The following is a 23,710-nucleotide window of genomic DNA, read 5'->3' on the forward strand; positions in this document are numbered from 1 at the left end:
GTCGCGTCTCTCCACGTCTAATCTGTTCAGTCACGCGGTGTACGCAGTAATCGTTTCGTCCACAACCCCGAGAATTCTCGCAATTCGCTACAAATTATTCCTAAATGTTCTCTAGTTCAGGGCTAAGAGTGTGAAAGTCGCGCTAAAAACCTTGATCGTTTTGACATGATTGTACATGCACATTACACATACACGCGCGCTCGCGGACGCTAAGCCATGTGAATTAATCTAGAAAATGTAAAAAAAGAAATATAAAAATATTATAAGAGAAAGCTGTAAAGGAAAAAATAAAAATAAATATATCATTGGAATGCGGTTTATAAAATATAAAAGCTAGAACAAAGTATATATACATTTTCTCTGTTTATTTCTCTAGATATTAAATCGCACGTGGACTTACTTTATCCAGGATATTACTTGATATACAGGTATACGCACAACACTAATTAATCAGATAGATATTCAGATTTTTTTTCAGCAATGGAAGAGGCGAGACCAGCAGTACCAGTTGATTAGCAGGGAGTTTTTGATCGATGAGAATTCTGCTGGACGATACCACGAGCTATCGCAGAAACTGGAAGTTTCACCCATTATAACTGCGCTCTTCTCCCGCGAGATTAGGTCTCTCTCTAAGTGCCTCTCACCGCCGCGTAGCGGCGACCTTCGAGGCCACGGTTGGCCAGTTCTGGCCTTGACAACAGTTCTGGAGAGGGAATCTAAACAACAAATTGAACTAGCAGCAATAGCAACAGGAAAAGCTGCTACATCGTCTAGTTGCATCGAGCTCTCTCTCTCTCTCTCCCCCCCCTCCCTCTCCCTCTGAAACATATCTGTACATACTCTGATGCGTGTGCACATACTTGCTTAAAATTTTTATCTTTATTTTTCTTTTTCCTTTATGCATGTATATATACAATTTTTCTCTTCTATTATTTTTATTTTTATTATTATTTTTACTTACTCTACACATGTGAAACTGATTAAGGGCCGATTGTTCCAACTTCTTGGTAAAGTTTACCTGTTAAGTAAGTAGCAAGATTGATTATTCAATCACGTGTTTGGTAAAGTTTACCTGTTAGGTAAATTTGGCAAATTTATTACTTTGCTAAATTTACTTAACGGGTAAACTTTATCAAAAAATGGAACAATCGGCCCCTATTGGTATTAATCTTCTATTTGGTGTTATGTGTGTAACAAATTGGCAAAGCGCTTGAAGGGGACGTCCCAGAGTTCAATAAATAACGCATTCTCTCTCTCTCTTTCTCTCTTTCCCCCCCTTTCTCTCCTCCTCTCTCATAGCTACCGAAATCCGATCTCTCGACTTATGAATAGCAGATCGATCTCCACTCTCACACGCCAGTTGGCCCATTCTCACCGTCGGCTGAATGCACTGGTCGCATCTTTCTTCTCCGCCACGCCCCACTCTCTGAAACGGGCTGAACGAAATCTTACACGAATCTTTAACTGAATCCAGGAAATATCATGCTTAAAATTTTCAAATGCTAGACGCGAAGGATTTATTCACCAAATTGAATATCATAAATTATCGAGTGATTGTATTATTATTTATTTTCTGAATTTAGTAACATTGAATATGTTGCAATTTATACGCAAGTTATCAATAAAACGGCAATATTCTACTTTATTTTTTTTTACAGAATTGCTAGATATTCTGTAGAGATTAAGTTTGTAGGAATTTCTAATAATAGCTTATTTATGCAGCTACTTTATATGGAAATTGAACATACCGGCTATTTTACTATCCATTCTTGACACTTTTAACTTCGAAAAAATGCAACCATTGAGAAGAACGTTAATTAACGACGATTGGTAAGGGTTGGCCAAAAATGGATACGTGGCGTAACGTATTACGCAAAGTATGTTGACTGTCCATAAAAGGACATCGGCGAATTTGAATGATGCTTCGTCGAATAAAAATATGTACGAGGTACACACGAAGATATTTCATGCCAAGAATATAAAATGGTAGGTTTTGCGAAATCTAGCAGAACTACTTCACCTTGAATATTTTCATAGGTGGTATTTATAGTCGATTATTATATTTAAGACAGTCCTAAAATGTCACGAATCAAAAAGCTGTATATATATATATATATATATAGAGAGAGAGAGAGAGAGAGAGAGAGCATCTTAAAACATTATTAAATAATCTTAAAATAAGAATAGATTATGAATACCTCCCTTACCGATAATTTTGTAATAAGAACGATAGATCCTCAATTATAAATGAAGTCGTTACAAAGATTGTACATGTTTTGAAACATTTATAAAGAAAAGAAAATAGATCAACATTATAACTTGTAAGTTCCACTAAAGACGACTTTATACTGAAAGTGAATCTTACAAATGATAGACTTGTCCACTCTTATTATAAACGCTTCGCATGCACGGCATAAACACGAGACGGACATTCCACAATTTTTTGCGAGCACGATCGACGGTCGGGAATGAACGAGGGTATCTTATAGACGTCCCGTGCGAATCGTTTCGTAAGGAGAAAGAGCCGGTTGAGAACCCTCGAGATTCAGGTTCTACACGGGGCGACCCGACCGCGGAGAGTCTTGGGTGGCATGAGAGCCGGTGGTCGCGCCCTGCGCTAACCCAACCTAACGTAGCCTAAGATCGACTCCTCTCTGCTAGGATTCTCTCCGCTCGAAACCGCATATCGGCCAGCGGTCCACCGTGTACGATCCCTTAAGTAGTCACGGATATCCGCCGGCTACTTACCCTCGCAAGAACCGAAACCACTGCCGAGCGAAACTGTCTACCTGAGTACAATAACTGCGTTATAAAAGGGGTTCGGCGTCTGAGAGAATCCGGTCCGAGAATAGATTGGAGGACCAATGAAATAAACGCCGACGTTATAAAAGTTGTCTTCCGTGAGACGTTCCAACTTTTCAGATGAAGATTCCTTAGATTTTTATGTTCTCAGGCGGCACTTTTGTAGAAGTAACGATCGCTAAAGAGCACTGTGATTGTCTCTTTGAAATCGGCATGAATGGAATTGTCGGAGAAGTCTCCCATTCGTCTTTAGCGACAAAGAAAAATTATCTCATTTACGGAGAGGGAAGTCGCCGATTGAAGCAACCTCGTTCGCCCAATTTCTCCCGAACGCGGCCACCACGTGAAAAGCAAAATTTCACCTGCCCGACTTAAGTGTCATAACATAAATTATTCAGTTATTGACCGTTTAAAGAACGTGCATATTCGTCGTTGATAAATAGTTGACAATTGTCGCACTGAATATAATGTGCAGATACACAGAAAATCTTTCTCATTTTTAATTTTATAGATAATGTGCGAAATATATTTATCAATTCTCTTTATATATGTATTAGTTTTCAATTTTTCAATATATATCAGTTTTCTTTAAATTTACATGTAAATCTTTATTATTTTATTTCATCATCTGACGGCTTGCAAATAACGATGTTTCCCGAGGCAAAGATCTTCCGGATTCGGTCTTTGCCGTGGTACGCTGTGAAGCATCAATTTGGCGTTTAATCGATTTTCCACGGCATCCTCTACGCCGCCACGTTCATAGAACGATCATGAGACTACAATACAGCACTAGGAGAGAACTTCATCTTGGCGAGATAGCTCGCGGATGGATTTATTCATCTGGATCTCTCATCCGTCGTGAGATGACAGTACATCGGTCCAATTAGTCGCAGTAATAATGATTAACGCAGCCGGATTTCTCGTTACCGATTCACCGCGAAAATCGATCGGACTCACGGCACGCTAAGAAGAGGCTGGTGTTGATGATTCCTTCATTGTGCACAAGTGGTACGTAACTCGCTCGTCATCGTTCGAATCGTACTCTCACGTTATCGTCATAATCGTCTCGCGGCGTAGAATCGCCAGATGGATATCCGGAAAATTACGAGATGAAGATCGATAAACTCGATCTGACGCGAATGGAGCCGACACGCTCATCCTGGAAAACGGCGAGTAGATAACGAGTTATGAAACATGATTTGCATACGACCGCGATGCGAGACCTCCCGACGCATAGGACTTCATTCCGGACCAGTCTTTGGACCGCGACTCTTTGCGTTTCGGGGACGGGATCCGGTCTCGAAGACGAATGCTATGCCACGCTCGGAACCTGTCGCGCTGTTGTGGCGGGCATAGCATTCTTTTACGGTACAAAGAATGTGATCTCGTCGTTTTGTCATGTATCTGATAGATATACATCTGATGGTAGATGTATCTAGGCTAAAACTCTCTTATGAATCTAAAAAAGAAATTGTATTAACAATAATAAGATTGAAAGACCGCTAATGTTAAACATAATGCTTTAAATTAAGAAGCGCCATAACGGTCAGAACGTTAAGATGTTGAACTATTGTAAATTCATTTAAATGAATTAATTTCAGAAATGATAATTGCGTGCCGATATGGTTGTCGAACTTTCAACGCAATCAAATCTGAAAATATTAATAATCCCCCCAAATTTCCCAACTTAAAAAAACTGTAATAAACTTATTGCGAAAAATAATGCCTCGGCCGGGAGTCGAACTCGGATCTCTTACATTCCGTGCGAGCGTCCTAAGCCTTTAGACTACCGAGACCTTAGCATTATTCTTCGCAATAATTGATATATATAGAGAGTTACGCATTTCTCGGCGCGCGTGTATAAACAATAATAAGATTGAAAGACCGCTAATGTTAAACATAATGCTTTAAATTAAGAAGCGCCATAACGGTCAGAACGTTAAAATGTTATTGTATTAAATCTTGTATCGCATGTAGTCGTATCGTGTCAGAGAAATGTAATGTTAATTGCTATCTAAATTACGAAACATTAATGGATATATATCGATGTCATTTGCCCAGTTTTTAATCTCTCGAGGTCTCTGAGAAGACGGAGGACCGTTAGACCGTTGGTTGCGCTGACAATTATTTTCATAGAGAATCCCATGCTTAACGATCCACATCGTCTACAATAAATGTTTCGTCTCGACCTCCGGCGAAGCTAACTACTATATCACAGTAACTCTTGTCGCAACGTCGCCGAACCGAAGCGACGTGTATGCAATACAACCAGCTGTGGCGACAGTCAGCGTCTTGTACTTACGTATTCTCGTTATCTTTTAAATGACGCAATAGTACACCAATTGCACGCGTAAGCGGTTTTCTCGTAAAAGGATTTCGTTAGTTCGGGCATCGTTAATAATTTAAGATTTAAGTAATTGACTATAAAGCACCTGTGATACAAACGCACGATGATACATAATACGGGGTCTACAATAGAAAATTGACCAATCATAATCGATTATTCTTCTCATATTCAACTGTGATTGGTTAATTTTCTATGACTTAAGACCCTACGACCACTATGACTTCTATTGTAGACCCCGTATGACTAACGGAATAGAACCGCCTGAAGAAAATTACGACTGTCCTCTCGCGCTTTATCAACAACAAATAATCCTTGATAAATAAACGAGTTTAAAATCGTCTGAAAAATCTGATCCGGCGTTTCTCTGCTAGTAATAGTACATAATTTTGATAATAAATTGAAGCGAATAATACAGTATTAATTACAACATCAATATTTAATCGATTAATTAACAATAGTTGATTAATAGTACTATTGTTGTTATTTAAAAAAGGAAGAACTATGCGCGGTTTGTATGTATATATTGTACATATAGTAGCTAAACGAATTTATGACGTTTTGAATTCGCGACCGTCGCGCACGACTGAATCGATCGATCGATTGGCGCGTCGCAATGCAATTAAGTGAATCGTGTCCCAGATCTTAACTGGCGATTGTGTATATACTATCAAAAGTAAGACTGGCTGGTAGACTGACGCGACTTATGACCTCGCGCTTACGGTATCGTTCAACCTTTTTCATGCTCAACAAAGAGATCGTTGTCCTCTCACCCGCGAGAGAGGGTAGAATCTTTCGACCTACGACATGAAACTCGTATCGAAATTCAAGACGATGACAGAACGTCACATGGGAACTAGAACGGCGTGTCGTAATTATAGATACACTATATAAACGTTGTGACTAAATATGTTACATTTAAATCTTGCAGTACGGAAACGTGTTTCAGATATGTGACGTTAGTTTCAGATATGATTCTCTTTTGAATAATAATACTTTTCTTTTTTTTTCTTAACATAATTTGTAGAGAGAAACAACCCGAATATCTTCCTGCTAAACTTTTATGAATTTTGATGCGATATATGTTTTGCAAAGGATTAATTTTGTAACGGAATTAACTTCCGTTGTTGGCAATCGGAACCCCTTCCTGCGTGCGAACGCAAACGGAATCAAAGACGATAGCAGCGATAGCGCACGTGTGGGAACCGGGATGGAAGTAACGGCGCGATATGCATGATCGCCGGTAGCAATACGTGCATATGCAAATGTCCGCTCGCAATTCGTTTACATATGCAAAACATATGGCAATAACGAAACGAGGCGGCAGAAATTCTAAATCGCGAAGATGTACAAATTGATCATCTCGTTTATTTTGTAATCTTATAACTCCTTAAATAATCTTAAAATCCAAGATTCTAAACGCAGCTTCACGATCCAAAAAAATCACCCGTTCGAGAATCTAGTAACTCAAGAAACGACAAGTCCGAAAATTAAAAAAATCTAGAATCGAAACTCTGCAATTCTTCAGGATTTAAGAACCCAGAAGCCTAAACTCTTCCGCAATTACAAATTCTGATCCATTCATTTTTAAGTATATAATAATCGCGGGGGAGGAAAACAGGTGGGAGATATCATTATTCCGGGTCGACCGCCGATTTATCCATCGTCAGTGGCACGAAATTCAGTCTGTCGTAACGGATCCGACATGGAAACCTGGGAATACACATACGAGCAAGGCGCGACACGCATAGCCCGGTATTTCGTCCCGTATAGGTGCAGGATGCAGACGGGATATGCAGGTTGTACATATATATACGCGTGACACGTGATACATAATACGCGCGCACACCCATATGCGGCGGAGAAAACACTATCGAGAAGTCTCTCGGTGCAGACACGGCGGTCTCGGCAGGACCGTTAGGAGGCTTCAAGGATATCCTGCGTCTTGCGCTGGCAACCAGCGAGAAAATTATTTTATTACAGGAGACTCAGGATCGTTAAGGATCGCTACTCTCTATCACGCTTTTACGGAAAAAAATGGAAAAAATAAATAACATCTAATCTTTATAAACAAGTGTGTGAAGGTTCACATAAATTATCGACAAAGTGGTTTTATTTATATATTTACTGAAAAAATGTATTAAATTTTAATACATATTTCTTTGAATAGTACTAAGTAAACATTTATTTAAATACTACTTACTGTTAATACCACGGTTGCCAGGTCTCCAGATTTCGACTGGAGACTTCAGTTTTCGGGACCAATCTCCAGTTCTCCAACAGACGGGAAAAATCTCCAGTTTTTCGCTGGCGTGGGGTATTTATTAATTGCATATTTAAATTACGTGGAAATTAATAAGAAAGTCTGTGATTATGTTCGCAGTTCATGTTATTTTACGAATAATAAAAAAGCTTTTTTTTCTCTTTTTTTTTAATGAAACAATCGGTAGGCCTCCAGTCAAAATATGAAATCTCCAGCGCATGGACCTTGGAGCCCCAGCCGTACAGTGCTCGGGACCTGACAACCATGATTAATACTGTTCAAAGAAATAAATATTTACTTATTATATCAAATTAATGATTTTTTTCAAATAAATACATATATGTTTATTTACCAAGAACTATTTAAACAAATATTTATTAAAATTTAGTATTTTTTTTCAGTGTAGTATATCTTTACATGAGCGAGCATTAGTTGTCATTGAAAAACATGCGGGAACATTCGCGTGTCGGTAAGGCGATGATGCCGGCGCAAATAATTGCAATTGCCTTTCGTAATGAGGTATTCCGATCTCGCGAAAGGTGGAGTTTTCAAAACGCGACTGCAGGCTGTGCGTGAATAACCGTTTTGAATCAGGCGATCGTGCCACGTGTGTGTGTGTGTGTGTGTGTGTGTGTGTGTGTGTGTGTGTGTGTGTGTGTGTTATTCCAGTCTGCGGAGATGTGATAAATAAGACGTAGTAAAAAAAAATTACGTATCATATAATCATTGTAGTAGGCGTTTTGTGGTACATTGTCATAGGGACGCTGCCGGTGAGAAGCGGAGTCGAGCTGATCGCCGAGAGGCAACGATTGGAGAGCGGCTTATGTGGCCTACTGGCCCAGTAAGGAGCCTTCGCGCGTGTCGCCCATCGCGTACTTGGCGCCAATCGGCCAATATTCCCTTGCTCTCGAGGCTTATTACCGCCTGTAATTAAGCCTTGGGGCCTCAATCGGGAGGACAAGCGAGTCCCGCGTGCACGCGCGAAGTATCACGCGGAACGAATCCGACTTCAGATTTCGGAGCAGAAGGTGTACGGCGGCTCGGCACAAAGAGAAGCGCTAAGTTGCTTGCGCGATTAATAACGCTAGATAAAGTCTCGCTAAATTACGCTTGGGTCGCGACATTGGACGTTAGGAGGACGATGCGGCCATCAATCGACGCCAGCCGCTTTAATGGTGCGTGATGTGCAACGACATGCTCCAAAAATGCAATAATTTCGAGCTATACACTATAAAAAAAATGTGTTTTATTTTTGTCTCCATTATTTAAACACAACAGACAAAACACTATGCGTTTTAAATCTAAACACGTAGTGTTTTGTCTATTGAAAAAGTTTAAAACTGAAACATCTTTAAGTGTTTAAAAAATGGAGACAAGAATGAAACATTTTACTGCGATAACGTTGCTGTTTCTTTCTTTCTCTTCGATTAGATCAAAATTATATTGTATCGAAACGTGACGATCCGAGATATTAGAATGCAGCTGTTACTTGCGGGGATCGCAGTTGTATGCAACCAGCCGTAAAGGAGTATAAAGTGTTAACGACGTTACGAAAGTGTAAACACCGAACGGCGACGAGACTATCGAAATCTCCGGAATAAAATCAAACAAGAGTAGTATTTTTAGACGAATCGTATATGCTAAGTGGCTGCGCTAAGATACGCGTCGTGTCACTTGTGTCTTTTTTATTCGACGGTTTGGATAGGCCGACCTCCGCTAAGCCGTGTCAAAATTACACCCACGACAGCAGTTTATGTTTCTAGAAAGATCTATACAAATAATTGTACTATTTCCTTACATCGAGTATAGTTTGTTGCCCACGTGAATCCCGTTTAGAAAAAACTGTCTAATGTCTATTTTTATCAAAGTAATTTAATTTTAATCTCAGTTCAACTTATATTCTTCATCTTTTTCTAATTTTTAGAACTAGAAAAAATAAAGAATTCATCCACAGAGATTAAAGTTAATCTATATTGGTAGAAACGAATATAAGAAGAACTGAGGCCCATTTCTATCAATGTATAATACAATAAATCAACTTTAATCGCGAGGTAATTTTTTCTATATCTTTTTCTAATTCTTAGATCTAGAAAAGAAGATGAAAAGTAAGTTAAATCGAGATTAAAATTAATCTGTATTGATAGAAATGGATATAAATTCAAGCGGAAGTCTGCTGTAATATCTAAGGTTTAAATGTTGAGAACATCAATATTACGCGAATATTTTCACTTGCATAGTAATTTTATTAGAATATTTACTTACTATATTTATTATGATCGATATATTTACTTATTATTTCGAAATTATCATATGCGATTGTACGTTCGATCATCACATCTCCGACGGTTTCAGTGATTCTGCAAGCGTTGCTTTCGAATTACTATTATACGAAACTATTCCAAAGCAGGTTGGTAATGATTCGGCTCCGATTCCATCAACCAACGAAACGAGCGGGAGATTGGCCGCTTCGTTTTGTCGGTAGCTGGAGAAAGCTGGAAATTCGAGAGCTCTCGTCTCTCAGAAATCTATCGCCGCCGATGTTCGCACGTATACGCAATGGCAGTGGCGGTGGCCGCGACGTCAAAGTGAATTACGTGCAGAACGGAGATCGCACGAGCGGCGGTAACGGGCTGCGTACACGGTATCGCACGTTGTGTGTTCCCGTTCTATTCTCACTCTTACTTTTCATTGCGCGAAACCGGATTTTGAAACTGGAACTTAACCGTGCACCTCTCGGACCTACGGTGCACATCAGCGAACGGAATGAGAAACGGTGCGTCCCACGAGCTTCGAGTTCTTCTTCGCGTCAAGTGTTTTCAAAGGGTGATCGGTGTTCTCTTATAGATATTAAGGCTGGAGCACAGACTTTTGCATAAAGCGGCGTTTACAATGAGATTTCAAGGCGTAAAACTTAAACTTTAAACCTTAAACCGTAAAAAATTGACCAATCATAGTCAATTATTCTTCTTACATTCGACTGTGATTGGTCAATCTCTTACGGCTTAAAGCTTAAAGCTTAAATTTTACGCTTTAAAATCTCATTGTAAACGCCGCTTAACGCATAAGTCTCGAAACAATAAGTATAGTAAGCCTTAAAGAATTAATTAATCACGGTTAAATGTAAGAAGAATACTCGATTATGATTGGTCGATTTCTCAAGACTTAAGGCTCACTACATCTATTGTGTTTCGGGACTAATACATAAAGCATAAGAAAATTAATCAGAGTTTTTATTTTACGGAAAGGAAGGAAACGAAGGACTTTGATTTGTCCATTTTCTTTCGTTATGCAAAACTGTGCCCCTCGCCCTTACCGTAGCTCACGAGGGCTAACGCGCGAAATGCCCAACGTACGGTCGTGAGACTCGTCGCCTACAATAATAAGTACGCCTCTCGTATTTCCGAATGGTCAACAACAACGGAAACGTTCTCACGGCGAAATTACTTTCTAGACGCCGCGAACGCGACCTATTGTTCGTAGCTTTCGTGACATTATGTTCTCAAGAGAGATGCACGTATCACATTTAATCCGGCGATAATAGTGCGGCTCATTAAATAGATGATGATCGATTGTGCGATTACGGAAGTGAAACTCCACGATTCTCTTTTGGAATCTCAGATTTCAAGGATACCTCTTTTTCTTCCCCAAAATCAAAATCTTAATCAGTCTTAAATCAAAATCTTAATAATCTTAATATCAGCTCATGCCTAAGTACTAAAAACATCCTTTTTAAATTTTAAGATTTTTAAATTCAGGATTCTTTTAAATTTTAATAATAAATCTTTAGACTTTATAATTTAGAGAAGATTAAAAGATTCAATCATATGTATAGAAAAAAAATTTCAACATACCTACTGCAATATTCAACGCGCCACAACACATTCTCTGCGCCTTTTCCAATGCAAATTTATTCGGTGGATCCTGCCGACATAAACATTTTGCAATTCTCGAGAATCACGGTATATCATCGGCAGCACGAAACAATCCGTAAATCTCTACGAAACCACTTGCAAAATTTCGGCGCGTGATTTGTGGCAATTCTAACCGCGGCTCGTAGAAAGTCAAGCAAGAGACGATTTATAACTTCGTTACACGGAAATTCTCCGTCCGTTCGTTTTGATGAGTTTCCTCGCGCGCGAGATTCAATCCGTTCGGTCGCACAATGTTGCCTATCTCCGAGAGGCGTTACATCGTCGAACATCAACCGAACGTTGAAGGGGAAACGTACAAGGTGCACGTTTAATAAGGAGATATGCCATAAAGCCGCCGGTATCCGTCGCAAAACGGCTCGTAAATATCCCTGCGAATACGACACAACGGCCGCAGTGTTATGGTAATTCGCGCGAGTGATTCACGCGCCGCGTGGAACGACAACCTTTGACAAATTTACGGCTATCGCCGGAAATCGTTACCTGTGCAAAGTGTCCGCGCGTGTATCGCGAGACCAATTGTACTGTGTTTGGGGGAAAAAAAAGGAAGAAAAATTGCACAACGCGGTCCTTTTGTCGAACTTGTCGGAGGAATTCTTCGATCGAAGCCGCGAGACACGTCTCTACGTATTTCTGCGTCTCCCTTACGTCATTGTTGAGGGTGTAAAGGCGAATTATATACGCGAGAATAAGGAACACGCCGCGAATTTCTCCCGACGGCGATACACGATTTGTCACTTAAGTGTCGCCCGCACAATAGAATGCAAGGGAGATTTGTCTTGCGAGAGAAGATTCATTCCGCACTTGAACTTGCGCCGGCCGCGGGGCCCAGCCTCTCGCTTTTTTTAAGCGGCCCGTGGATGATCGTGACGAAGGGCGTGGGAACGTCATTAACCCTTTCCTCGCGGCACGGCGCGGTGTGCGAGCGGCCTCGCAAGCGAGATTTTCGAGCGCGACGCCGAGGGGATGTATAAAATTTATGTTGGATAACGTCTACCCTCGGACTTATTCAATTTCGACTTTCAATTTCTACACAACTCTTCGAAACGAGAGAAAAGATATACGCAAAAGGGAAAAAATTAATATTATTCTTAGAGCGTGTCGTTTAATTTTAACTTCATCTTCTCGTGGACTAATAAATATAACTAAAAATATAATAAGACTGAAATTAAATGTTTATATTGCTGTGATGCACGTTTCACGCGTGTTGAAAAAAAAAGAGATTGTTGAATTAAATGTTTCGAAAATTCTATATTATTAGAAAATAATCGTACATCCTGCAATTATTATTTCTTATCCCGGAACGCATACTAGGGCTAACATTACCCTTCAACGTAACATCCATTTCTCAGACTGCCGTAGGTTTCGCGGACCGACCAACCTTTGTAATTACATCGGTGAACTACGTAATTTTACTGGTCTAAGTTCACCGTCTGTAATCAGATAACAATTTACGTGGAAGGTGTAATGACATATGCATATGCGAGCGTAAATAATACAATGTTACACGCCCGTCCAGCGAACGGACGGCAGAATCCGGCGAAGAGATTCACGCAGACCCGCTAATAACGACATATAAATAGCGGCGGTCGTTGCAACATTTTGCTATTAATTTACACATTTTAATATCTGCTGCTTTTCACACCTGTGAAACGTGAGTTCTAGACATAAAAATAGATATAAAAATATGACTAGGATAGATTTAATTTTCTCCGCGAAATGTGTCGTAATCATTTAATTAATTAATTAATTGAAATAGTTTTCAATATATTTTCTAAAGTAACAGTACAATTAATTTATTATAAAATACAATTAATTGGTTATTATTAATTATTAGAAATATAATTTCTAATGTATAGGAATGTTTTAAAATCAAACTGACATCGGAGACGTTCTATATTTTGCATAACTTGTAACACGACTTCGTATATCTTATAAAAATGTAGGCCTGATCCAGTCTTGCCTGAAATATTAACCCCATTGAGCGATCGAGTGGCTTATGTCACACACAAGCGAATTGCGCTCATTAACGTTGCACATAATAGAAATTCCTTCCCGCTAGGACGCTCGAAAGTCTTCGGCCGAGCAACGTGTCCCTTGCATACATTATTGTAACGTAAAGTCAAGATATAACTCGCACTTTCCATAGTTTCCACACACACGAAACAACGAAGCGAGCAAGCGTTTTACCTGAGCGAGATTGCAAGTAAGCGCCTGTGTTTCTAGCTTGACGTACGATCGATAGAGTAATGACGTACATTCGAGAAAGTCACTAAATTGCAAGTTGCCGTGTAAATTCAGCAAGTTCGTTACTACGGCGAGAATTAGCCGTGACCAACACCCTCGGCGGTTCTGCAAATTCGTGCCTTTCGATACGCCGCTAATCGAACAAGTTCTGCCCGTCAAATTGACATTTACAGCTTTCGCGCGAGAGACCTTCTCTCCAACGATGCACGCAATTTCGGTTGCGCGCGGCTAAATCTGGCGTGTCTAATTATCGTCCAATTGTAATTATCGTCAGCCGATTATCTTCGGTGTTAAGAAAGTCGTTTTCATTGTCCCGAGGGTAGAGATACGTGAGATGGTTGGGTAGAGAGGAATCTCGCGTCTCTCGGAAATTTCGAAACGTACGAAGCGGAGTCGCGTGCCTTCCCGCGTCACCGAGCCTGAAGGCGTCGTGCTGCACGTCGTGTATCCCCACATCCAAAGGTGAGAGAAATAATGAAAAAGTGGGCGGCGGAGATTGTGTCATTACCAACTCGTAAAATAGTTTGTAGGTGGGATCGCGCGACGGGAATGCCGTATCGAAGCGAAGAGGCGCACGCCGGGAGCCTCGTTCCACTTTTGTCGCAGGCACAATTCTGCAAGCGACGTGTGTACAAGAAGAATACGCTTGCGGCGATACGGTAAAAAAACATTTTGTATTAGAAACGATCCACTCGAGTCCTTGTCAAAATTTTGTGTATATCTAAATGAATTTTTAGTATATCTAATTGTAAGTGTTAATTTAACATAGTATAATTACAATTTAACATAATGTGGTAATTATATTATTAGAATATTTTATGTTAAATATTGACATTCAACGTTTCTCAGTTTTAAAATAACACAATTTACGAGTAAGTAAACAAATAACATAAAAATAATGTTTTTTTAAAGAACGTAAATTATCTTAAAATTTACGTAAATTCTAAGATAAATGAATAAAATGAGTAGACTTAACGCATTATATGAATGTTAATTTTAATGAAGAAATAAGATTACTTAAAAATTATATCAGTGTTACATTTTTTGTGTTAATTTTTTACATAATATTTGTGTTACTTTCTAACATATTCATCTTAAGATGAATACACTCAAATTTTCATGTTAATTTAACGTAATTACGTTAAATTAACACGAAAATTTGAGTGGATTATTTGGAACATGTGAAATGTGTTAAATTTAATACAAATTTTCCAACTGTGAACGCGCGCTGCGCATGTGAACCATAATCAAATACGTGATCCATCTCAGAGAAATTCCCGGCGCGCGCGTTATCCCCTTAGTGGGGGGATCCTTTTAATTGAAACTTTCAAATCTATCCAAATCGCGCGCGGACGCGAGCGCGTTCGTCAATTTCGCAGGCGGTCTCTTCGTCCAAAGCCGCGAGAAACCGCCGAGGCGAGTGGGAGACTGATTACTGTCATTACGTGGCACGTAGATTGAAAATTTATCTCGCGTTTCCCCTCGCGAGAGCCGCGAAGCGGATACGGTAAATAACGGGCGATAAAGGCGTGCGCCCGTGATTTGCATTATGGTAAACGTTGTGTGCGTTTTACGCGCCCGTCCCATTTGCGGAATTTAATTCGAACTGCCATAAAGCAGTCGGACTCAGGCGGGAGCATTATAATTTCATATCAGCATCGTATCTAAGCGATACGTGAGTAGCACCGACGCAAAGTCTATGATCGATAAGTCTGTGTCATTAATAACGTTGGGACGATTAACGGACTCCGCGTGTGTACCGCGGAGTATTAATTAGGACTATTTTCACCACCTGCCGATCGGACGGCGCGCATTAATAAAATCGGCATGAACGACGAGATCGGACATCTTCGCTTTTCCAACCGTCGATGGCGGCCTCCAGTATAATTATTCCTAATCGGTTTATATAGAAAACGCGCGATCACGGAGTCTATCAGGCGAACGGCTGATCCGTTTACCATTCCGCTATCTCTCCGCTTTTACGGAATATGTAATTTGCAGACACAGACGTTCCTCTTTATCAGCTTCGACATCGACACGGAAAAGAGTTAGCGTTTTAAGATTCACGCACGGCAAATGTAGTACGTCTTACTTTTAATTGGAGGAAAGTGTAAATCTCTTACATCGGTCAAATTTGACATGGAGATCCGTTGTATTGAGATCCTCGTTAATTTGAAAACATTATGGCCAGTGTTCCATTCTTATTTTAAGATTGCCTTAAGTAATATCTTCAGATGTTAATACGGTTGTGATTGGCTTATGATCATCTCAAAACTGTACTTAAGAAGTACAGTTAATTGTCTAATAATTAAAAGTTCGATTTTATCGTATTATTTGTAAGGTCTAGAAATACATTTTTACACATTAACGCTCTAATAACTGCGTCGTAATTTTTTACTCTCAATCGCCTGTTATTAATTTATATATTTATTGATTATCTCGAGAAGTCAACTTTATCTTAATTTATTTATTTAATAATTAAAATCCAGAATGTTGTATAAGTAAGGAAAAACTTGCCAAAAATCTCAAATATAATTTTAGATCGTCTTAAATATAAGAACCAACTATGAATACCACCCTACCTGACTTATCACTGTTTGGATCTGTTAAATCGATCTTTGAAACAGTTCACAACGTTCCCATCATGCGCCCCTTCTCTCATAGCTTACATCTCTCCTTTGCAAAATTATTCCGGCGAAATCGCGCACATCGACGCGACTTGTCGGAAACGATCTCTCATTAACGACACCATAAGCGCGGGGTCAAATGCGCGTCGTTATTAGTAGATCCCAAGGACCGATGATTCCCGTGTGTGCTTTTACTTCCGGTCGCTCCAACGGGCTTTTTTTCTCCCGTCTTTTCTCTCCGTCTCTCGGTCGAGGACGGGAGTCGCGAGTCAATTAATTAAGACCCGGCGATCCGCGGGCGCGCACCGACTTGCCATTCGTCCTTACTTTTCCAGCCTACGGGCTGGCGTCGACGCAATTATTTCTAATCACTTTAGAAAATCCCCCGCTGCGCGCGTGGTCGATCGACGACGATCGGCCGAGTGTGTGCCATCTTTCTAGGCTGTTCGACCTCCGCTTTCTGAATCGCGCGTCAGAGTTTTCTCGCCGCTTGTCTCTAGCTTGACCATAAACGGTCAATGTCTCTAGCAACGAGATAGCGATAGATCGCTAGCGGTGTCACATTTACGAAGCACTGCATGGAGATTAATTGAAGCACTCTGACACGCTCCATCGAATGCGAATATAACAGTTCTTACGCGTCCGTTCGAAATACTCTTATCTTTCGTGGGATATATTATCAAGCATTTCATGTGCTTGTTGTATGTGCTTGTCAACAATTTAATATTAATTATTATTCTCTTCAAGCTTTTTTCTGTCAAAATTTTAAATAATAATTATGTAATATGTCTTTCGGTCGGGGACGGCAGTCATTTTAAATAATAATAATTAGAGACAGTTCAAATAATATTTAAAGATATTTTAAATAATAATTATGTAAAAGTTATATAGTAGTTATTAATATAATATTAATTAGAATAAAATTTATTACACTTCAGCATTTACATAGCCAAGAAAGGGACTTGGTTTACAATAAATTCTTACCTCACTTATCCTTTCGTACTTCATACTCTTATTTAACTATTTTATTATTTAACTATTTACTTTTACTTTCTACCTCTACCTTTATCTTTAACATTGCCGCTTTCCGATTATGACATAGTTATCACCTTACGCCTAACTAAGTCAGTCTTATAATATAGTATTAATTATTGTTCTTTTTCAAGCTTTCTTTCTTTCTCTCTCTCTCTCTCTCTCTCTCTCTCTCTCTCTCTCTTCTGCCCATTTTAAATAATAAAAATTCTGTGAGAAAAATCTTGAAGAGAAGGCAAATAATCTCTACTTACTAAATCTGCCGCTGGAGACTTCGATTTACTTCGAAAGTTCCAATTGTAAGAGTGAAACACTATGCTCAAATCTTTGCCGCACTTAATGCGTTGAATGGTCTGCTGAGTAAGTGACAAGTGAGTATATTGGCGTACCTCTTCTTACGGTCTTGTTTTTCCCGCGGAATCTAGCGTAGGAGAAATTACCTGTGTGCGCGGCACTTCGAAAAGCCAATACGATCGTTCTTCCATTAGCCTTGTTACCACCGGGAATAGGTTAAGGAACTCTCTTTCTTTCTCCCCTCAGCCCACGTCATCGTAAGGTCAGCGAACGGGAAAGTCGCGATAGATAAGATTTTTCAAGGATGTTACATAAAAATGAATTAACTCGCGCGAAATTGAAGAAATCGGATTGCACATAGCGCGACTAATTTTGCAACCTCTGCATTTCGAATTCGCAAGTAACATTATCTAATATAACGTCGCGTGTAAAGTGAGATATGAAAATGTAGAGGCCATATAAGAGAGTCTGGCCATGAGCGATTTTGTCAAAATCCTACAAGAAAGATATATGTAATTTTTCTCTGTATGAAAACTATCTCACTCTAACTTATATTGTTTCACTTTATAACTTTAATAAGATTATAGAGTAAGACAGTATAAGTTAGAATGAGATAGTATGTATACAGGGAAAAATTGTATGTACTTTTCTCTGTCGTAGGATTTTTGATAAAATTGTTCGTGGCCAGACTTTGTTATAAAATCTCTAACGAAAACACAGATCATGCATATTCGACTACCCAAAGTTTCTCATTGTGTCATTTGCGTCTAAAACGCAGATATCTTAAGAACATCTTTAAAATGTCTTACAATATATGATTTTTAAAAGATGTCTTAATGACGTCTTTAAGAGGTTTTATGTCCGCATTTTGGACATACTGTTCTCTGGGTTTCGAAATCGACACTGTAAATAGATTTAACAGTGTACGACAATCGAATTTTTTGAAGCTAGAAATACATATCGCGCGCCGGATGTATTTCTTTTTTCATGAGGGAGGAGACGATTAACGCGCGCGAGTCAATAATTTTCTCTTCCACTGTCTCTGCCACGCCACGTAACGCTCTTGGGAAAGATAGTTAGCTATCGATCAATTACGCGCTCGATGCACTCGCCGGTTGCGCCCGTAAAATGGGCTTTTACCGTCCAACTTTCCTTCGGGATATATAAAAGATCCGAGTAAGAGTAAAGGTCGACTATAAATACATCGAGAATACTCGGCGAACATAACTGCGTGTGCGGGCGCGACAAGAACCGATCGTTCGTGAAGGTCGCTGAGACCGCGCACCTCGTCGACTTTATCAGGTACAGTCCGGTCACGTATCAAAAAATACATTTGATGCTTTTACTAAGTCTTAATGAAGCATTCAAGCTGTCGGGCGAAACGAATCCGAGTGGAACAAGATAAATCGATTCAAGAAACGCATTTGACACGATATCGCTGGTCACAGAACTCCCGCGAGTCTCGACATCGTCTACAACGTGATCTTACAAGATGTCGAATTAATTCACAACAATTTTCTAATTATCGCAAAATACTACCGGGATCTAAATCGCTAAGTTGAAGGGTTTATGGGATTGAATAACTTCGAGCCGGCTTATTTTCAACCTCGGATCCCGCGGATTACGCGAAGAGAAGTCCATTTCGCGGTCGTAGTCCGACCGTAGCTCGAGAATCGTTGTAAACAGTACCTAAATGGCGATTTGAGCCGGGCATAAAAGGCTCCGGCGTAACGATGTACTCAGGGCGAGCCGTAATCTTCTTTTGCGCCGCCACGTTCACGTTTAGCTGCGCGCTAATCTTTACGGCGACTCGACTGGCCGTCGACTTACTTAACGATCGACTTCGCGTCCACGGACGATCGCGCATATCGTTTTCGAACTCGTCTCGCGAAGATAACCCGTTTTCCACACCTGTACCTGTTTGCTATATCTCGCAGCACACGCGTTCGATAATTGCAGAGTATGGCAATTAATCTCGCAACGTAGGCACAATTTTTTTATTTCATTTCATTACATTTCTGAAGTAATTATTTATGACAAAATGATTATATTTTTTATTTTTTTTTTTTTTAATAACTGGGAAATTCTATGCACCATTGAGAAACGCGTTCGAATACTTATAGTTTTCTTTTACATCGTATATGAAGCAATACGTTGTAATTAAGACTCTTTATTCACTTACCATTACTATCTCAAATTGACGTCAGAAGCGAGAAAATATAACTTGTAAATATAACAAAATTTCTTGCAAAATATATTAATATAGAGAGAAACATGTTTCAATAAAACAGTTCTTACAATCGATAGAACTGACTTGTAAAATTTGATAAAAACTCTTTATATTCGTTAAATAAATATAACTATATATTTGAAAATAAAGTGTGCATAATCAAAAACAAAATAAGCTATGCTCAGCTACGACAAACTATTAAATTAATAATACATAGAAATAAATATGATTTAATTTTTCCCGAAACAAAAAAATAGTTTCCAATATATTTTAGGTTTATTTTATCAATTGCAAATGTTGTTTTATTGAAAAATATTTCTATTCTAATTTACAAGAATTTTTATTGCTTGTTTTCTCGTTTTTAGCATCACAATCTAACAATAGTGGTGAGTGAACAGAAGCAAAAGTTTCTCACACGCATTAATCGCTATTCTGATTTTAATCAATCTATACAAAAAATACTGATAAAGACACACATGCACGTACTTGGTGTTACCAGTCTTTCGTAAAAGACGTCAAACGGTACACGGATTTATATTTGATTCGCATGAATCAGACGTTACGCAATTTTCACGTACAGTTTTTCACCCGTTCGTTCTAGTCTAATCCCGTTCCCGAAGACAAATCGGAGATTATTATTAAACGATAATAGGAACGAGTTTGGCCAGCCGTTTCTTACAGCTGTTATCATTGAAACGGGAATCGATGGCGCATTGTACGCCACCGTCCCAGTATAGAATTTATTTGTGTCACGATAATATATGGGCGCTAAATATCCTCAATTAATACCGCATTGAATGCGTACCCGCACAGGTGCGGCGTTTATGTGTTTTTCACCTGCTTGTGTGTGCCACTTTTGTGACTCCCATGCGAGCGATTTTACAGAGCTACATGAACAGCAAGTTTTCCGTGCTGAATGCTAAACGCACGGGTCACAAAGTTCAAAACGATAAATGGTATCGCGAAAAAAAGGTAGTTCTAAATCTCTTGTTATTTTTTTATCCTTTACAGGACGAACAGTAAAAATACGAGAAAGCCATTACAGCCGCAGAAACAGTCATATTTTGAGATAAGAAATACAATAAAATAATGAATTATAACAAATCTCACTCAAGTGTAAAGCTGTAAGATTTTTTAAATTAATATCTGTTATCTAAAGGTTATTCTTGTTTATTATTGTGAAAGTTAGATAGGTTTTTAAAAGCGCTCTCCAAAGGGGGAAAGCGCCGTTTATGTAAGAAGAAGGTTCAGGCGACCTTTCTTCAGAACGTTATTTTCTACTTAAACGTCCTTTACGATATATATATCGTATTACCGAGGCATTCTGTGTGAAACATCGACCTGGTGTTCACTTTCATACTCCACGCGATCGACGGTTAAATGCCGCAACATTGTGCACGACGAAAAAGTCGCTTTCCCGAGGTAGACCTTTTAATCGGTGAACTACGCGACCAAAGGTCCGAAAACCATCAAGATAATTAAGTAGATTGCCATGGAAATTAGATTGAGCGAATTTCTCGCGAGCGGGGACACACAAACCAGTTTAATTGCCCGGCATTGTGTCGGAAGTTAATGACTGCGCTCGCGGTTGCCTTCCTCGGGACACGCCGTCGCCATGTCGCTGAAGACAAGTTGCGACTTTAATTGCAACGCGCGTTAAACACGGAAAGCCGACGCGAGTCGCGGATCGCAAAAACAAAACGCTTGCGATCGCGTCGAGACTGTCGAAAGAAGAAGCCGCGCTTGCGTAGCCAAAATTCAGATGCGAATCAATCGGAGGGTATTATGATGGTGCAGCCATAATTTTTCATCTCTCAAAATCGGAGTTCCAATCCAATAGTGCAAAAATTGTTGATCCAAAAATTATTTGTCTGAATAGAATAATTTTTAGCTAGGACAAGATTAAACAATATGAAATTTTTTAAATATAACAAAAAATCAATTGAGAGAAATAAATCTATTTTCGATCAAAGCGGATCTTAGTTTAAATATTTCAGAGTGAATTTATGTACATACGAGTATATCCAATTCTGATGTGCAAAACGTGCTCTGAAATCTTTTTTGGTCTTGAAACACAATCATGAACAGAACTTTCATTAGAGTAGTAATATTACATATTAAATTAATAAACGAATTTAATGATTTTTTATGTTAATAAATTATATCTTAGATATATCAATTGACTCTGAAATGTTTAAGCACTAAAATCCGCTTTGACCGAAAATAAATTGATTTCTCTTAATTGATTAATTCTCGCGTAATACGCATTGTAATTAAAACAAAAAAGGCTTCGTATTACGTGGCATGATTCGTCCTGGAAGCAAAGTGAGAAAGAAAGACAGAGAAAGAGAAAAGAAGAATAGTTCACGATTAATGCAACACATTAGCGAGAATTGTTACAACTGTACTGTAGGCGATCGTCTCTCTGGCCTCGAGGTCCCACGTTACATTATCTCCGGCTGTTTCAACCATCCGGGATGGTAATTCCGCGTTATTTCCCGAGGTCGAGGTCGCGGCAGGCCCCTTGTCGATTCGTGCGGAAAAGGAGACCATCGACCTCCGCCGAATAAATCGTCGGGACGGTCTCGTCGTGACGAGACGACGCGGTAAATCATCCGGGTTCTCAGGCTTTCAAAGGACCATCTCTCGTCGACTAGCATTAATGAAGATCCCCTCACAGCTTGCCATTATTAACGCTATTATCGTTGCGTTATTGTAAACCGCGTGGCGGAAGCGCGATGATAGATGTTGTTTTTCTTCCTCTTTTTTTCGACGATGAAAGAAAGGCCTCACGTTATTTGTACAAATGAGTATCTTCGGGTAATTTATACGGCAAGTTAGACAACGTGTTCTACGAACGAAATGCCAATTAAATCTAAGCACGACGATCAATACGATTTATCGCACCGATCAAACGAAGAAACAAATTTCACAGCTGAGAATGCGTTTAAATAAATTCAATTAATTTTAATTATCACACGTATTTCTAATTTCCTTATACATTTTTTTATTTATTTTCTTTTGATACTCCTCTAAAATTTCTACTTGTTTCCATCTCGGACCGTGTATTTCATTATACAATGATATTACGTCATTGAAGTAGAACATTTAATGAGATCTGCTCGTAAAAGTGAAATTTTATGAATAATCGGTAATGAGACTAATTTCCCCAATTTCGAAGAACATAAAATGCAACTATGTTGTTGAAATAAAAACTTTCTAGTAAAATCCATTGAGTACTGCCTAATTAAAAAGTGAAAATTATCAAAAGATCGAAAAGAAAGCGGCGCGTAATCTTTCGTAATCAAAGTTAGAACTCGGCCGTTGAAAACCTTTAGATGTTATCAAGTTTCATAATCCTAAGACTCTGAATTCGCAGAGACGGTCTCGGTCGTCGCGTCGCACGAGAGGTCTGACCGCTCTTGACCCTCGAGACTGGAATCGGGACTCACCTTGTCGCGACGAATAATCGTCGCACTATCCCGCGAAGTCTGCCTGCTCTCGCCTAATTACCAAGGTTATCACCGACGGGAGTCCGATATCGAGTCCAATAAACAAGGACGAAGGACAAATTTTCACTTTTTATAGTCCAGGAGGACCCGCCTTGGTGTATCACAGTTCTTCTCACCCGCGATTACTCGCCCGGCGTGCGTCCACCTGGATGCGACACGTGCACGAGTACACGCTTTGATGAATCTCGGCACTCGTCGTCGGTCAAGGGAGCGAACGAAGAAGAGAAAGAAAAAAGGATTCGCGATTGCGATTCCCCTCCCAGTCGATCGATCCGCTTCCGCGAAGAGGATCCCGCGGAGATCCCTCGACGGGACGGGGACGGAATTCCGAGACGCGCGCGGAGTCTCGTTCACAATCAGGAGGAACGACGACGCGCGTCGCAGGCGCAGCGGAGTACACGATGATCGCGCGTTGTCGAGGACGATGCGG

The 23,710-nt window shown here is 39.6% G+C and overlaps 1 protein-coding gene across 2 annotated transcripts in view; it reads right to left on the minus strand.

The window, feature by feature from the left end:
- knockout (Stork-head domain-containing protein knockout) overlaps positions 1-23,699 on the minus strand; it is an 80,149-nt gene extending 56,450 nt beyond the window's left edge. For both annotated transcript variants that reach the window (XM_018444313.1, XM_018444312.1), the window contains exon 1: positions 23,221-23,699. The gene's annotated coding sequence lies outside the window, so the exon portion shown is untranslated. The remainder of the gene's footprint in view (positions 1-23,220) is intronic.
- Positions 23,700-23,710: the final 11 nt, after the last annotated feature.

Source organism: Mycetomoellerius zeteki, unplaced genomic scaffold (genome assembly GCF_001594055.1).
Source record: "Mycetomoellerius zeteki isolate Tzet28-1 unplaced genomic scaffold, Tzet1.0 scaffold149, whole genome shotgun sequence".
Lineage (NCBI taxonomy): Eukaryota > Metazoa > Arthropoda > Insecta > Hymenoptera > Formicidae > Mycetomoellerius > Mycetomoellerius zeteki.